The 18,432-nt window shown below is 44.7% G+C and overlaps 1 protein-coding gene across 7 annotated transcripts in view; it reads right to left on the bottom strand.

Moving 5' to 3' along the window:
• plekha6 (pleckstrin homology domain containing, family A member 6) overlaps positions 1-18,432 on the bottom strand; it is a 345,819-nt gene that overhangs the window by 182,596 nt on the left and 144,791 nt on the right. Inside the window, exon 1 of one of the 7 annotated variants that reach the window (XM_060845338.1) lies at positions 8,725-8,960. The exons of 5 other annotated variants lie outside the window; for them this stretch is intronic. The gene's annotated coding sequence lies outside the window, so the exon portion shown is untranslated. Of the gene's footprint in view, positions 1-8,724; positions 8,961-18,432 lie in introns of those variants that run through there. One more of the 7 variants, XM_060845340.1, reaches the window with a different exon arrangement.

The raw sequence follows: 18,432 nt of genomic DNA, 5'->3' as shown, positions 1-18,432 counted from the left end.
TTGCACGCAATATTCCAACAGTGGCCTAACCAATGGCCTGTACAGCTGTAACATGACCTCCCAACTCCCGTACTCAATACTCTGACCAAGAAAGATTACTTTCTTGAAAGGACATCAGTAAAAACAGATGGGTTTTGACAACAACGAATGATAGTTGTCATGGTCACCATTACTGAGGCTGTTTTAAATTCCAGATTTACTAAACATATTTTAATTCAAACAGCTGCCCATGATGGGATTTGGACACAACTCCCTGCAGCCTTAACCTGGGCTTATGCTCAATTGATCTGGTGACAGAGAGCCACAAACTGATGTTAAACAACGTGTGGGTCATCAGTGTCCCATACCACTCTGTGTCTCTGATACTCACTACCATACCACATCTGCCAGGGATGCTGTTGTCTTGACATCTGGGAAGATTGTGGAGGTGACTGAGTGGCGTGAAGCCTTTGGAACATGTTCACCCAGTGACAATTGGTATTAGAATTGTTAAACATGGATCCTTTCTGCCTCACAGACTTACTCTGCTCATTACATGTATACAGGGTGGCTACAAGAGGACAGAACTGATCATGCAAACTCCAATACACCATAAATGGTGATAATCAGAAGATCCTGACTCAACAGTCCAGTTCTTAGGTTATGGGAGCCAACATAATTATAGACAATAGACAATAGGTGCAGGAGTAGGCCATTCAGCCCTTCGAGCCTGCACCACCATAATTAATGCCATAGTAGGGAGAAATATCCTGTTGAAGGTAAAAGATGACAACACAATTACAGACTAAGGTGACACATCTCTCAGAATTTGTGATGGGCCTGAAACTGCAGTTCAACTGTCAACAACAACCCGCATTTGCATGGTGCCTTCAATGCAGGAAAATATCCTGAGGTGCTTAATAGGGCCATTCACAAACAACCTTTGCCAACGAGGTACATGAGGAGATCTGAGGGCCAATCAGCAAACAGATAGGTTTGGAAGGGGGTGAGAAAGGAGAACAGAGGCCGAGAGATTCGGGGAAGGCATTCTGGAGTTTAGTTTTCAGGCAGGTGAATATTGCTATGTAAGTGCCTACATTTTTTGGCACAAGACCCATTACTGAGTGTATAACTGGATAAAACCTTGAATTTCTTCTCTTCACTGAGTGTCTGTTAGCCAGTGACTAACTGGAATAAACCGGAATCTCTCCCGTTCTCAGAGAGTCCCAAGGTTCCTCATTTGGGGGTCACAGGCTAGTGCACTTTCAGTGCCACAGGAGATTTAGCTCCAAATTAAACGCAGACTGAAGCTTCCCAGAAAATAAAAACGAGTTCACTGTCAGACAGCTGTATGTAAGCATGGCCCTGCCTGAACCTAATTCAGTGGCTGTGCAAGAGACAGACTTTAAATGGACATGGATACCAGGCGCAGTCACTCGCTATCAGTGACAGAGGAGGTCCGCAGACTGGAGCGCTGCTTCCTGATATCAGTAACGAGTAAAACTATCAGACAGCTATGGTCAGGAATGTAAAACATACAAGGCATTCTCACACCCTGATCAAACTGTTCCCAAGGATGTGATTGTTCTAAAGAGGGTGCAGAAGAAATTCACCAGGATTTTACTGGGGCAAGAGTAATTCAGCTATGAAGAGAGATTAGATAGGCTGAGGTTGTTTTTCTTTAAGCAGAGAATGCCTGAGATGGGTATCTGATTGAGGAGTACACAGTTCTGAGGGTAGATAGGGAGAAACTTCTCACCCTGTGTAAAGGGGTCAATAACCAGATGGCATAGTATTAAAGTAAGGAAGCAGAGCTTTAGAAGGTATTTGTGGAACAATGTTTTCACCCAGAGTGGTGTGACTATCTGGAACTCACTGCCTTGGTGAGAGGGATACAGGAATCCTCAAGACATTTAAGAATTTTTTTTTTAAAAAATGAAGAATTATAGCAAACAAAGCTACGGGTTAAGTGCTGGAAAATGGGATTGGAATAGATGGATGTTCAATGACCAGCATGGTCACAATGGGCTGAAGGGTCCCTTTCTATGCGATTCTATTCTGCCCTCATCACAGTGCCCCTGTCTCACCCTGGGACCTGGATTCTCAATCAGACTGTGATCTCACATCAGCAGGCTTCAGCATCCCAGGGTTTCCTGTTCCTAGACGCTAACCATGACATTTATAGGTAAGCGTTGCCAATGAGCAGTTTCAGCTCTGTACCTACTGGGGAACCTTTGGTAAGAGTGAAAAGGGGCCGCGATCAGATCATTACTCCTGGGTTGCATTGACTTTGATGGATAATCAATGTCATTGGGAGCGATATGTAACTGGCAACCTTTTCCATAATCCCCATGTTTTACCCAACAATCCCACCCACCCACTCTGGCTCTATTGGTGTCACCGTGACTTGCCAGTGACACGCAGAGATTGGTGAATTCATGGGGGGAGTCTTCATCTTTTATCTGTGCTCTTCCCTCTTGGTTACACAGCCAAGGCAAATGGCCAAAGAGAAAATATTTAAATGGGAGAGCGGGACAAAGGGCAGAGGGATAACTGGGGAGAGGAGGGGAGTTAATGCCGTGAAGTCGGGGACTAAGTATGGGTGAGTGGAGCACGTGAACATAGGATGAGGGGTCTGAATGTGAGGGTGGGTGGGAAAATGGGGTCTGTCTGTGGGGGGCTGAATGTTGCGGGGGAGGGGACAACATGCTGGGAGAAGGAGACTGAATGTTTGGAGAGGAGAATTGAACATGATGGGGAGGGGGTTAAATGTTGCCAGGGGAGTGGTGGTGAACACACAACAAGGGAGCTGAATGAGGCTGGAGGATGGGGATTGAAGGAGAAGAATAGACAGAGCCTAGAGATGAAGGTGTGGCGGGGGAAACCAGACGCATGTCTGAAAGAAGCAGCAGAGCATTGCAAAGGTGCGAATAGTCTACCTGCCTTACATGGTTTAACGAGCTGGGAATTTGTGTTGCAGACGTTTTGTCCCCTGTCTAGGTGACATCCTCAGTGCTTGGGAGCCTCCTGTGAAGCACTTCTGTGATGTTTCCTCTGGCATTTGCAGTGGTTTGAATCTGCCGCTTCCGGTTGTCAATTCCAGCCGTCCGCTGCAGTGGCTGGTATATTGGGTCCAGGTCGATGTGTTTATTGATTGAATCTGTGGATGAGTGCCATGCCTCAAGGAATTCCCTGACTGTTCTCTGTTTGGTTTGTCCTATAATAGTAGTGTTGTCCCAGTCAAATTCATGTTGCTTGTCATCTGCGTGTGTGTCTACTAAGGATAGCTGGTCGTGTCGTTTTGTGGCTAGTTGGTATTCATGGATGCGGATCGTTAGCTGTCTTCCTGTTTGTCCTATGTAGTGTTTTGGGCAGTCCTTGCATGGGATTTTGTACACTACTGCAAATGTGTTGCTGGTCAAAGCACAGCAGGTTAGGCAGCATCTCAGGAATAGAGAATTCGACGTTTCGAGCATAAGCCCTTCATCAGGAATAAGAGAGAGAGAGCCAAGCAGGCTGAGATAAAAGGTAGGGAGGAGGGACTAGGGGGAGGGGCGATGGAGGTGGGATAGGTGGAAGGAGGTCAAGGTGAGGGTGATAGGCCGGAGTGGGGTGGGGGCGGAGAGGTCAGGAAGAGGATTGCAGGTTAGGAGGGCGGTGCTGAGTTGAGGGAACCGACTGAGACAAGGTGGGGGGAGGGGAAATGAGGAAGCTGGAGAAATCTGAATTCATACCTTGTGGTTGGAGGGTTCCCAGGCGGAAGATGAGGCGCTCCTCCTCCAGCCGTCGTGTAGTTGTGTTCTGCCGGTGGAGGAGTCCAAGGACCTTTTGTACACTACATTGGTTTTGCCCATGAGCACCCGAGCTACAAATCTTCTCCCAAACTTTACATGGTTTAAGGCAGTCTTCATAATTTTTTTATTATTATTTATTCAAATAATGTGGGCATCACTGGCTGGGCCAGCATTTATTGCCCATCCCTAATTACCCAGAGGGGAGTTAAGAGTCAACCACATTGCTATGGGGTCTGGAGTCACATGTAGACCAGACCAGGTAAGGATGGCAGTTTCCTCCCCTAAAGGCCATTAGTGAACCAGGTGGGTTTTTTCCTAACAATGGATTCATGGTCATCATGAGACTCCTAATTCCAAACTTTGTTTCTGATTAGGGTAGTCAGGGTGAATGATCAACATCACATCCACGATCTGGGCTGCGGTCCTGGACGAACCAGGCTAGTGTGGACGCTGGGGACCCTGATGCGGAAACACACAATGACTCCAAGCCCAGAGCTCAGGCAATCAGACTGAGAAGAGCCTGAAGACAGAACAGATGCCCTTGCCCAGACAGTCAGTCCCACACTCTGAGTTTCAGCGACATTCTCACAACAAACCTCCCAGGGCAGCTCCTGTTCACTTAATCAAAACATAACAGCTCCACCCACTTCTCGTACTGTCTGCCTGCCTTTTGTGACTTGTCTCATTATTGTTGCTATTGTGGTCATCAGACTGTGCAATAAATCTGTTGCCAAGTTCATGTTAAAAATTAAGCAATCAGGAGATCTGTACAAATGGTATGTTTTATTGAAACGTGTAAGATTCTGAGGAGGCTTGCCTTGCTGAGAATGTATTAGATTTGATTCCCTATGGTGTGGAAACAGGCCCTTTGGCCCAACAAGTTCACACCCAACCTCCAAAGAGTAACCCACCCAGACCCATTTCCCTCTGACTAATGCACCTAACACCATGTGCAATTTAGCATGGCCAATTCACCTGACCTGCACATCTTTGAACTGTGGGAGGAAAGCTAAGTACCTGGAGGAAGCCCATGCAGTCATGGGGAGAATGTGCAGACTCCACACAGACAGTCGCCCGAGGCTAGAATTGAACCTAGGACGCTGAGGCTGTGAGGCAGCAGTGCTAACCACTGAGCCACCATGCCGTGGCATTATTCCTAAGTAAAGTCCCAATATAGATTGCCCTGCTCAGTGCCACTCAATTCCTTGCTCAGCCTGGCTAGCATTTATAAAAGATACCAAATGAGGAGAATACTGTAAGTGCATTGCACATGGAAATACTATATTATAATGATCCTGCCAACAAAATATCGTTTGACCAAGGATATCACGAGAACTGGATGAAAACATTCATAAGACAATAGCAGCTTCTTTAAAAAGGTACCTGAAAAGGACAGGATATTAGAATAGTGCACCATCTAATATTATCAATGCACAATGATGTTATTTAATAATTATGTCACATGATAGGAGTTCTGCATTATCTAAGTGAGAGACACAAACAATGAGAGCGCTATAATTTTTGACAAAGAATGAATTTAATTAATCTGGACATTTGCTTCTGTTTACACTGAGACCTGTTTTTTCTCCTCTCTCTCCATCATTATTCGTTCCTCATTCCTGGCCAATGTCTGACGTTCTGCCTTGCCTAGGCTTCGAATCACCCAAATTCCCACTGCCCGTGTCCTAACTCACACCCAACTATTCTTGGGCTCTCTGATCAAATTTAGCTCCTGGTGAAGCAATGCCTCACTGTTACAGTCCTCATCTTCCTTTTCAAACCCCTTCACAACCACACCATCACCAGTCTCTGTAACTCTCCCTAAACTGCTGAAATATTGGGACTCTTCTAATTCTGGCCCCTTTAGCATCTCTGCTTTTAATCACTCCATCTTTGACTGCCGTTCATCAGTGACTGTGATTTTAAGCTTGCGAATTTTACTCCTGCACCTCTCCAACTCATGACCTCCTCCTCCTCGATGTTTCTTAAATGTAATGCTTTGATAAAACCGATGGCCACCTTTGTGACTTCACTTTATGTGGCTCAGTGTCTAATTGTACTTTAAACCACTCCTTGGGGCATTTATTACATTAAAGGCACTATAAAATGCAAGCTGGTATTGATCGACTTATGAATGCGTGAACTCCTTATGCCCCGTTACAAAACACTTGAGAAATGAAACATCATTACCCTGAGAGAATACAACCACCTGGTTCTGAAAGATACTCAGTGTATCATTGGGATGAATATTCCAGACAGATGCAGTGCAGCTCTGGGTGCCGCAGAATTGGAAAAACTGGAATCCAGAAAACAACAACACTCATAAAATCATAGAGCCGTACAGTATGGATGTTCAATAACATCCTTCCTATAGTAGGGCAACCAGAATTGTATGCAGTACTCCAAATGTGGCCTTACCAATGTCTTTTTCAGCTGTGTCCCAACTCCTACACTCAATGCGGTGACCAATGAAGGCAGGAATTACCCATCGCCTCCTTCACTACCCTGTCTACCTGTGACACTACTTTCAAGGATTAATGGAGGTGAAATAACAGAAGTCTATTTAGTTTCCCATTCCTGCACAGTGCGGGTGTCAGCATTTGGGATAACTAGTTCCAATTTCAACTTGTTTTGCGAAGATTCTTCTTCAGATCTGTTCCTATCTGGGTCCTGCAAGCAACAGCTCAGTTGACTGTATGCCAGCCTGCCCAATGGCATCTCAACCTCACCCAGGTAACCAGATTTTCTTCTGAGCTCCTGCATCGAATGGGCAGGGAACGCCGTAATGGAGCCCAATTTTATCCCCATGCGCGCTGTTCACTGGACCAAAGTCAGGGGGCTCACTGAACAACACACCAAAGCAGATGCTTCAGTCCTGGGCAGTTATAACATCACAAATACCAAGATCAGCAACCTGACTGTTCCAGATTTGGCAACTGCTTTATCCACTCAGTCCAGCATCACTGGTGGTTATACTTCCTAAACAAATAATTGCATCTATTTGACACCTTTCATAAGCCCAAGATTTCTCAAAGAGCTTTACACTTAAAAGTGATGAGTCACTGTAGTTACTGTTGTATTATAGGATACATGGCGACCAATTTGCACACAGCAATCTCCCACAAGCAACAATGTGATCATTCTTTTAGTGATGCTGATTGAAGGATAAATATTGGCACCCCCCGCCACCCCTCCCTGATCCAGCATCTTCAACATTTGCGCTCTCCACCATCAACACACAGTTGGAAAAGGATATACCATCTACAAACATCTAACTCATTGGGACTCACTCCATACCTCCATCCTATATCACGCAGAAGGTCAAGAGCAGCAGTAACATGGGTATACCATCACCTACAGGTTCTCCTCCAAGTCACCCAGCATCCTGACTTGGAACAATATCGGCGTTCCTCACTGACACAGGTTCAAAATCCTGGAACTCCTTTCCTAACAATGGGGTGGTGAGGTGGCACAGTGATTAGCACTACTGCCTCACAGCACCAGGGACCAGGGTTTGATTCCACTCTCGGACAATTGTCTGTATAGAATTTGCACATTCTCCCCGTGTCTGCGTGGGTTTCCTCTGGGTGCTCCGGTTTCCTCCCACATTACAAAGATGTGCAGTTTAGGGTGGATTGGCCATGACAAATTGCCCATAGTGTTCAGGGATGTGCAGGCTAGGTGGAATAGAGTCAAAATTAGAGTGGTGCTGGAAAAGCACAGCCGGTCAGGCAGCATCCGAGAAGCAGGAAAATCGACGTTTCGGGCAAAAGCCCTTCATCAGCCTGATGAAAGACTTTTGCCCGAAACATCGATTCTCCTGCTCCTCGGATGCTGCCTGACCGGCTGTGCTTTTCCAGCAACACTCTAATTTTGACTCTAATCTCCAACATCTGCAGTACCCACTTCTGCCTAGGCTGGGTAGAATAGCCATTGGGAATGCAAGGATAGGATAGTGGGATGGGTCTAGGTGGGGGGATGCTCCTCAGAGGGTTAGTGTAGATTCAATGGGCCAAATGGCTTGCCTCCACACTGTTGGGATTCTATATGAGTGCTGTGTATGTATCTATTACCCTGGAACTGCAGTGGTTCAAGAAGGCAGATCACTATCTTGTGTGGAGCAATTAGCTTTAAACAATAAAATGTTGACCACTAACATTGACCATAGGCAAGGACACCCACGTCCTGTGAATGAATTTTATACAGAGAACACAGAATTAGCACCACGGCATATTTTGTGTCAGTCTAGCTGATGGCACTCTGAGAGACTTGGTTTAATATCTAATCATCTGAAAAATGGCACCTCTGACAGTGCAGCACTCCCTCAGCGCTGAAAGTACCAGCCTAGAGATGCATGTCCTGGAGCCTGGGAGTGAGGATTGAACCCCTAACCCAAGGAACCCCCCAATATCAAGAACCACTCGCTGAGCCACAACAAGAAAAAAAAATGAAAACACGTTTTTAAACACAGAATGTCAAACTGGGAATAAGAAATACAAGTTCCCCGTAAAAAGAAGGCAGTAAGAAATGAGATAACAATGAAAATGAAAGAGAATTTGTTCGGAGGAAACACAGCTTAGCTCTGTGCTCTCCTGCTCACAATGAGATGTGTTCACTTGACACAATTCCCAATGCTCAACACCTGCACTCTCAGTAATAAAACTCACGGAGGCCACTCTTTCAGGTGTTTGAAAGCGGCTTCAGAACGATTCTGTGTTAGCCTTTCCCCTCTCAGCAACACATTTCGCTTTGCAAATGACAGAACCTCCTCCCTCACCCCCCCAAAAAAAACCCACTTAGCTGCCAAAAGTTGGCTTTGAAGATCCCACACACACACCTGCCGCTGTTGCTCCTGAACTTGGTAATCTCTCTCTCTCTCACACACACACACACACACAAGAGAGGGAACACACCCCTGACAAGCTGAATGAAACATAACAAAATGACACACCGTCAAAGCTCGCTGCCCCTTCTGGAGTATCCCCTTCCCCAAGTTGCTGTCGGCTGTGGGATGCCGGAAAATGACTTGTGGATGATCAGGAAAAGCTACGCACCCGAGCAACAATTATCACAGTCTTGTCCGCTCTCTGTCTCTGTGCACGCAGCCCGCTGTGAAATCCGACACCTCAAGGTTTCTGCCCAGTGCGATCCTCTTCTGCTTTGTAGCGAGAGGGGAAGAGGCAGATAATGTGACAGGCGATCTCTGTCTGCAAGACTCACGGCTGGTAATTACAGCGCTGTATGATCCTGCCTGACGTAACCTACATTAGCCAGCTCAGCATCCCAACAACAACAAAACACTGAAGCTCAGCTCAGAGCAGAAGCTACCACCCCCAACCCCCTCCTCACTCAGTCCCTCAATCCCCACCCTGTTCATCCAAGGCCGCTGATTCCACAACAACAGATTGCAACTTGCATTCGTATAGCGCCTGGAGCACCATAAACCCCTTCAAATGAGTGTCACCAGAGAGGGGGAAAAAAGCCTTTGACTCCCGCCCAGTACACAAAGAACAGGTGATATGGAGGGGACCAGAAGAAGATGGAGACGCTGATGATTTCTTCACTGTTTTCTTCGGTTGTCTATAATACCTTGCAAACTCCTCCCCTACTGCCACCCATAAGAAACCCACAAGCATCCGCACCCCCACTGCTGGGGTTTGTCAACCACCACCCCCCCTCCCCCTCCAGACTGGAGTCACCCGTAATTTGAGTTCAGGCTAATGCTGCAGGAAACCAAGAAATTAAAAGCAACACTAAAAATATAGGTGTTTATATATTCTTAATCCCTTTCAGCACCTTTGCTTAATGGCCATACATGAGGGGGCTATTATCACTAGAGCATTAATCCAGAGATCCAGGCAATATTTTCAGGATCTGGGTTTGAATCCTCACAAGGGTAAATGGTGGAATTTGATTTTTTTTCAATCTGAAATTAAGAGTCTACCAATTCTGTTGTCAGGAAAAAATGCCCATCTGGTTCATTAATGTCATTTCGGGAAGGAATCTGTCATCTGTAACCTAGTCAGAGACCTACATGTGACTCCAGACCCACAACAATGTGGTTGACGCTCAACTGCCCTCTGGGCAATTAGGGATGGGCAAGAAATGCAATAAGTAATAAACACTGAGCCGATGTTGCATACATCCCAGAACTCCACTGACCTGCTCCACAAGAAGGGATTTAGATTTGCAGAGTCACTACAGTACAGGAAATTGTTTCAGTTAAACAATTACTGCAGCCTTTCCAGCATTATCCACATTCCAACAACACAATTCCTCTGCCCTGAATGTCATTATGTCCCTGAGGGAAGGAAATCTGCCATCCTTACTCAATCTAGCTTAAATGTGACTCCAATTTCATAAGCAATGTCTCTGAAATGCCTAACACGCCTCTAAGTTCACAGCTAATTAAGAATGGGTAACAAATGCTGGGCTTGGCCAGCAATGCCCATAGCATAGGCAAGAATAAATCAACCCATCCTCATTCAACACCTGGAGGAATCTGGTTGTCAAATGAAATTATGAAAGGAACTACTCTTCTGGCACTGAACTGCTTTGGAAGTGCATCTATTGTAATTTGTGGACTAAAGTGGTAGCCAAATTATACACAGCAAGCTTCAAAAACAAATACTGGACACGTGAGCAGTTCTTCACACTTCACTGTTGGTTGGGTGGTACAGCGGTTAGCACTGCTGCTGCACAGTGCTAAGGACCTGGGTTCACTTTCAGCCCTGGCTGACTGCCTGTGTGGAGTTTGCACAATCTCCCTTTGGCTGTGTGGCCTTCCTCCCACAGTCCAAAGATGTGAAGGTTAGATGGATCAGCCATTGGGACGTGCAGGGTTATAGGCTGGGTCTGGGCGGGATGCTCTTCTCAGGATAGGTGTGGATTTGATGGGCTGAATAGCCTAGTTGGGAATTCCATGATTAATATTCACTGGAGACATACACTCTCTCCACCCTTCTTCAAAAAATGCCATGGGGTTTTTACGTGAACCTAAACAAGTAGGGAGTGCCTTGGATTAGTGTCCTGTCTGAAGCAGAGCACCACCCACAAGTTTGTATAAGGTGGTCTTTATACTAATGTCTAAATCTTATATTATAACAAGAAGGTTGGTTAGTATTAGCCACTCACTATATGAGCAGATTAGTTGCAATGTTGAATCGAACAGTGTATTGTCCCACTTGTGTGTTTAAAGGTGAAACACTGTGGGCAGCACAGTGGCACAGTGGTTAGCACTGCTGCCTCACAGCGTTCAATTCTCGCCTCAGGTGACTGACTGTGTGGAGTTTGTACATTCTCCCCATGTCTGCATGGGTTTCCTCTGGGTGCTCCGGTTTCCTCCCACAGTCCAAAGATGTGCAGGTCAGGTAAATTGCCTGTAGTGTTAGGTGTAGGGGTATAGGTGGGTTGCGCTTCGGCGGGTCGGTGTGAACTTGTTGGGCTGAAGGGCCTGTTTCCACACTATAGGTAATCTAATCTAAAGAGAGAACAGTACAGCCACAGGCTGAATCTCAGATAGTTCAGGTGAAGGAGGAACAGTGGGAAATGGGAATACAAACTTCTTGATACATTAGAGGGTCTGGGGATTCTCTAATTCCTGACATCAATGGATGCTCCTAAAGTAGCCCAACGATTGTTCAGTGGAGGATATTGTTTCACATTTGATCTTGTCCACATCCCTTCAAAGATGTTAACTTTGCATTGGCAGGTAAAATATTTGAGCAAGGGTATTTATTTTAATTCTATATGTCAAAAAAAAGTAGCATGCTCATAGCCCTATACCAAAACAAAAAGAAAGTCACTTGTGACCGACTTAATCCTGACATATATCATGAGGAAGTCACTGTTAAATTAACACAACTGAAACCTTATCCGTTCTGAGGCTGGAGACAGCAAAATAAATCACAATTATGATTCACCACCACATACAGAGTATTAAAATACACTTCAGCTGTGATGTTCAGGTTACAAGGACCGAGTTAGTAGATTGATTGCAGATTTGCATTAAAACTTAACTCCACAATGTAAAGCTCAGCCAACACCCAAGTCAAACGTCTGGGGCAGAAGTTTCCATCTTCAACACTGGCCAATTGTCATTTCTCTCATTTGGAGAGAATTGACAATTAACCTGCTACCCAGTTCCTACATTTAATCTGCTTCCTCACTTCCCCATGCATTTTCATTTTCACAGTATTGTCCCTGAAGGCAGGTCCTCTGGCTGGGCTAACAGCTGCATTAACATCACGTGTTTGCTTGCAGAACGCTATTTGTGCTTTTGTGATTATTGTAAAGACCGAACTGCTGTTTCATTCTTTGCTTCGCAATTCACCACTTGACACTATTTGCATTTATGTAGCACCACAGCAGAGTTAAATATTCCAAGACATTTCACAAGAACACAAGCCGGCAGAAAGTTGCAGAGTCAATGAAGGAAACACATCCATCAGTATTGGAACAAAAATGCTGAGGATGCCCAGGAAGGCTGTCTTCCAGTTGAACATGATGCCCTCACGTAGTGCCAGCCAAAATAACAGAAGCTATTGTAACACCTTACTCACCAACCCTGCATTTGTACAGTTATTACTCAGGTCACCAAAGCATCTTTAAGCAGCCTACTATTTTCCAGCCATATATGCTGTCCTCAGTGATAGCATCCAAAGATAATGAATCACATTCCACCTGTATGCTCTCAGTACCCAGCTCCATCTCATAACCCAGCAACTCGGACTAATGACAGCTCCAGCACTAGGTGGTGACATTGAAGGAGGGCACCATGCAGGGCTGCTGGAGCAGTTGAATAGTTCAGTCTCTGGAGGAAAGGGTGTGTGTGGGGAAAGGAGGCTCGTTGAGAGACACATCAGACAAAACAAAGGATTTCCTTGATCACAAGCTTAATTCCATATTAATGCTGTTGCTTCTTTCATATTTGTAATGAGCTGATGACAGTGGAATAGATTCATGACCTTTGGGCTGTCCACAAGTTCAAATCTCATTTTATACTTCAATTTCTCTCTCCATTGATGCTGCCAGACCTACTGCATTTCTCCAACATTTTTCACTTTTTGATTTCAGATTTCTAACATCCACAATAACTTGCTTTAGTGTTAAAAAGTCTGAAGTGACAGTGTTCAGCCCCCATCACACCTCCATAGATTTCATTTCGTTCCTTGTTTGGCAACACAGGGTGCACCAGACAGTTGGAAATTTTACCTATTCAACCCTGAGCTCAGAAAACTACCTCTAACCTTTTTAATCACCAAGACAGCTTCTGAACTTTGGTTATCCAACCTGCAGGGGCCATGTAACTCCCTCCAATATGTGCTCATTTGTCTGGACGTTTCAACAGTGCTGTTCTTAGCATTATGAATTTGTCGACAGCTCCTGAATCAGGTCAGCAACATCTGTTGATATTGGCAACTGCTCATTAATGGCAACATGGATTAGCACTCAATAATTGATCTATGTAGCCCACAAAAAACAAAAAAAGTTATAAGATTGCTGGTCATAAAAAATTCCAGAATCACAGAACATGACAGCATTTGAGTATTAGCCTAATCTTTGTTCACATGAACAAGTAGCCATCATTAAGGGCACTAATCTGATCAGATCAATTACAGTGAAATCATACTGGGATCACAGAGAAATTACATGGGGATTACAATGAAATTTTACTGGGACTGGAGTGAAATGAAAGCAGGATGACAATGAAATCATATAGGGATCATAGCAAAATCATAAAGGGATCACAGCAAAATTGTACTGGCATCATAACAAAATTGTACTGGGATCACAGTGAAATTATACCATAATTCAAGATGCAGCAGCATGGATGAGGACTAAACTGATACAGAGTAAAAACTGCAGTTTAATAATGTACTGCGAGCAACACAGATTCCATGAGGTCTGTGAAATTTCCATCAAATTTCTTTCCACTGGATCTTAGCTAAGTGTTCCTGTTCAGGATTGGGAGTATTGTTTACATAACCCAAGCTGGCAAGTCAGTGCAGTGATGGAGGAAGTGCTACACTGTCAGAAATGCCTTCTTCCCAGTGAGATATTCCGTCGAAGGCCCTTCTGCCCTGATGCTGAATGGAAACGTTCCTGCCCTTAGTTTAACGTTGGACAGCAAAGCTATCAAGGGAACTGTTGAGAGCATCACCTCAAGTATTTAAGCAGAGTTGAACAGCTCATGGAGTCAGTTCGATAAACATGCATCATCTTTGAGAAAGGTGTTAGGCCAAGGCCCTTTCAGATGGATTTACAAGAACCCATGACCCAGTTTGAAGAAGACCAAGCAAGTTTACTCTAGTGTCCTGTCAAACACTTATACTCCAAACAACATCTCTAAAAAATCGGGAATTTGCTGTGTAATAATTGGTTGCAATGTTTCTGACAATATAACAGTGCCTACATTTCAGAAGATGACATTTGTTTGTAAAGAATGACTTGATGTCAAGAAGGGAACACAGCCTTTTCTCTCTCTTAGCTGCTGCAAAATCTATCCCAGACCTTTTAAGAATTACTTAGAATCAATGTACAGATTCATCAGCACTGTGCCCTTTGTATTCACAAATCAATCCACAGTCTTTTAGATGGTTTTTCCTGATTTTCCCAGATTTCCCAGTCCCTCTGCGCTTGGAGGCACTAATGTAAGTGCTTTCTTGTCCTCAGTTCAAGGTAAAGCTGAACGTAAAAGGATCCCTTTCATGCTTTGTCTGCATTCTCAGGAACATAATTCAGGACTGAAAAGGAGTTAATTTTCTGTTTTGGGTTTGTTTAAGTACAAATGTGAAAGAAATGGTACATGACTTGTTCAGGAAATAGTTCTGCACTAAAAATAGTTCATCAAACCAAAGCTATGGATGACATTCTAGAGCGGAGGAGGAGGTCGGAAATAAAACAGGAGGTTGCGAAAATTAATCAGAATTCCTTGTGACTGATAAAATATATTCAGTTTCAGGGTAAGGGTCAATTATGAAGGACTGAAATGAGGGAAAATTACTTCACTTGAACGGTTGTAAATCTTTGGAATTCCCTACCCCAGAGGCTTGTCAATGTTTCATGCTGATATAATTGGGGATATGCAGGGATGTAGAATTGAGGTTGAAATCAGACTAGCCATGATCTTATGAATTGGCGGAACAGGCTGGAAGGACCAAGCGGCCTAGTCTGGTTCATATGTTGAATATATTTAAGACTGGGATAATCAGATCCCTTGGAATTTGAATTCAATTAATTAATCTGAAGTATAAAGCTAGTCTCAATAATAGAGACCACAAACCTATCATTGATTGTTGAAATAATTCCCTAGAAACTGGTAGCCTGTCACCAAGTTACCCTTTACTTAAACACGAACAGTCCTTGACTTCAGTACTGCTTCATTCAGAGTCAGGTGTCAGAGTGTCAGTATCTCTGACACTCCTCTTTTTATGTGTCAGCCAGAGCTCCCTGATTGGACCATATTATCAGTCCTAATCAGGGAACTCATATTTTATGACATCCAGCTGGCTGACTTCATTACAATCACAACAACTGTCATTAAAAAAAAACCCATGTGGCTCATTAATGTCCTTTAAAGAAGGAAATCTACTGTCCTTACCCAGTCAGTGAGTGATTCTTCTCACACAACAATGTGCTTTAATTTTAACTGCCCTCTCTCAGTTCCATGGTAGTTAATGGCTGGTAACAAATACTGGTCTTGCCAGTGATGCCCACCTCCCCACAGATTGAACCAATATTAAAATAAAACAAGAGTTGCCTGGGCTTTTTGAGTCGGAGATCGACATGACCTTCCCAGCTGACATTTTAAGTGATTGAGTCGCAGCGCGGTTACCCCAGTTCGAACCCCCTGCATCATTTCTCTGATTTGCACAACCCTTGACTTCAGAAATTTCAAATATGCACAAGAATGCCAGAATCAAACAGAGACTCATGTTTGTGTGAGATTGCACAAGCACAGTTCCGGGAAAAACAGACTGATCAGACGGATCCAGGTTTGATTCCCGATCTGTGTTCCCTGAACTATAGGAATGAAAAGAAAGCAAGGAATGGGAACCCTGGAGGAATACTGTCCAGTGGCCCACTTGGAAAGTCTGCGCATTCAGATCGAAAATTTTCTTAATACAGGGAAAAAGATCCAAGGGGATTTCAAGATTGCAACATATAAGATTTGACACCAAGCCACATGGATATTACAGCAGCTGACTAGAAGCCGGCACAGATATTAAGGAAAGGAAGAGGCGGAAGGAAGGGAAATTCCAGATCTTAAGGCCAAGATGGCTGCAAGGCATGAATGCTAATGGAGTGCAGGGAATGGGTAAGAAATCATTGGATAAGAATTGGAGGAATCAGCAATCTCAGAGGTTGGGGTAATTGGAGAGGATTAGAGAGACTAGGTGAACAGAGTTTTACAGCATGTAAAAAAATGTCCTTTCAGCCAATCCTGTCCAGACCAGTCATTGATCATCCAGCTATTCTAATCCTATTTACCAGCACTTGATCCATAGCCTGGTATGCTATGAAATTCAAGTGCCTATACATGTACCTCTTAAATGCCTTGACTGTTTCTGCCTCCGTCACCCTTTTAGACAGTAAGTTCCAGATGTCTAACACTGGGTGAAAGAAAGTTTCCTCAAGTCCCCTCTAAACCTTCTGCTCCTTACCTTACCACAGTGCTCCCTGCTTATTGACCCCACCAATAAGGGGGGATGTTTTGCCTAGCTACCCCATTAATGTCCCCCATAACTCTATACACCCCAATCAAGTCCTCTCTCAGCACTCTATGCTCTCAGAAACAACACCAGCCTAACTAGTCTGTCTTCAAGATTGAATAGCTCCAACCCAGGCAACATCCTCTGCCCTCTCACTAACAGAATCTTATCTTGCCAATAGGATGGCGACCAGAACTGCACACAATACCCTTAACTAACATTAAATACAGCTCCATCAAGTCATGAGGATTTGAACACAGGAACAAGAATATTAATTTTGAGGCGTAGCCTCACTCCCAGTTCTTTTTGCAAGCCTTCTGTAGGGACACTCTGAACCTACATTCAGGCGCGAAGAACGACGAATTAGATGAGGTACCAGGAGTCACGTAGCACTAGTGTAACTGGACCTCATGATGAGTCAGCGTCTTTTGGCAACAGAATAACAGATACTGAGAAAACCGTATTTATGAAAGAAAAATCACACATACTCAGCACTAATTAAATATTAAAAACATTCACAAAACACAGGGAACTAAATGTTAAACATTTATGAAATGCTGCCATTGATGAGTTTAATTTTCTGAATGCTTTCCAGCTCAAAACTACTGATAAAAAAAGTTTATTTATAAAGAATGCAGCTTCCAAAAGGTAGCAGCTGCTTTCTGTTTCTTAGTCTTTTGTACATTTTCCTAAAACAGTTTTCCCCATCCCAACCCCACAACAACCTTCTATACCCCTTTCCTCATCACAACCCTTAGATTACATTACTTACAGTGTGGAAACAGGCCCTTCGGCCCAACAAGTCCACACCGACTTGCAACCCACCCAGACCCATTCCCCTATATCTAACACTACAGGCAATTTAGTATGGCCAGTGCAAAAATTTGCACATTTTTGGACTGTGGGAGGAAACCGGAGCACCCGGAGGAAACCCAGGCAGACACGGGAAGAATGTGCAAACTCCACACAGTCAGTCGCCTGAGGTGGGAATTGAACCCGGGTCTCTGGCACAGTAAGGCAACAGTGCTAACCACTGTGACACTGTGCCACCCACGAACCCTCTCCACACTAACCCCCCATGCTACAACAACCCTCTGTACTCCCTTCCTCATCACAACCCACTCCACGCTAACCCCCCACAACAATCCCCTGTACCCCCTTCCCCATCACAACCCTCTCCACGTTAACCCCCCCACAACAACCCTCTGTACCCCATTCCCATCACAACCCTCTCTACACTAGCCCCCACCCACAACAACCCTCTGTACACCCTTCCCCATCACAACCCTCTCTACACTATCCCCCCCCACAACAACCCTCTGTACCCCCTTCCCCATCACAACCCTCTCCATGCTAACCCCCCACAACAACCCTCTGTACCCTCTTCCTCATCACAACCCTCTCCAATCCAACCTCCCACAACAACCCTCTGCACCCCATTCCCCATCACAAACCCTCCACCTCAAACCCCTATAACTCACTCCATCACAACCCTCTCCCATAACTCTCTCTACCCTGCCCTTCACAACTCTCCCCTTCCCCTTAAAAATGAGGGACAGATCAGCCATTAGCAAATTGGGTGGCTTCAGAACAAATTTAAGGGGCTGAATGGCCTACACCTGTTCCCAAGTGCCTCCCTAAACAGTAACAAAGCCACCAAAGTGCAAAGGCACTCACTGCTCCTTAAAACTACTATCCCAGGGGTTTGGGGTTTGAGGGGGGAGTGGAATTTGCATAGAGGAAGCCTCCTGGCCCATCACTTCCACATGTGAAAAGTTAATGTCAGTGAATAATGGAGACACACCAGGATTTTACACTGACTGGTTTCCAATGTCCATCCTGGCAAGTGTGAACCCAGGGCAGAGCTCCGCATTCAGAAATAGAATGAAAGGGGCTCAAAAACAAGTAGATTTACACATTCTGTTACCAACTCTGAGTGAACAGGA

The sequence above is a fragment of the Hemiscyllium ocellatum genome, chromosome 26, assembly GCF_020745735.1.
Source record: "Hemiscyllium ocellatum isolate sHemOce1 chromosome 26, sHemOce1.pat.X.cur, whole genome shotgun sequence".
Classification (NCBI taxonomy): domain Eukaryota; kingdom Metazoa; phylum Chordata; class Chondrichthyes; order Orectolobiformes; family Hemiscylliidae; genus Hemiscyllium; species Hemiscyllium ocellatum.
Note: the sequence above shows the minus strand (reverse complement) of the source record. Positions and strands in the feature narration are given on the sequence as shown.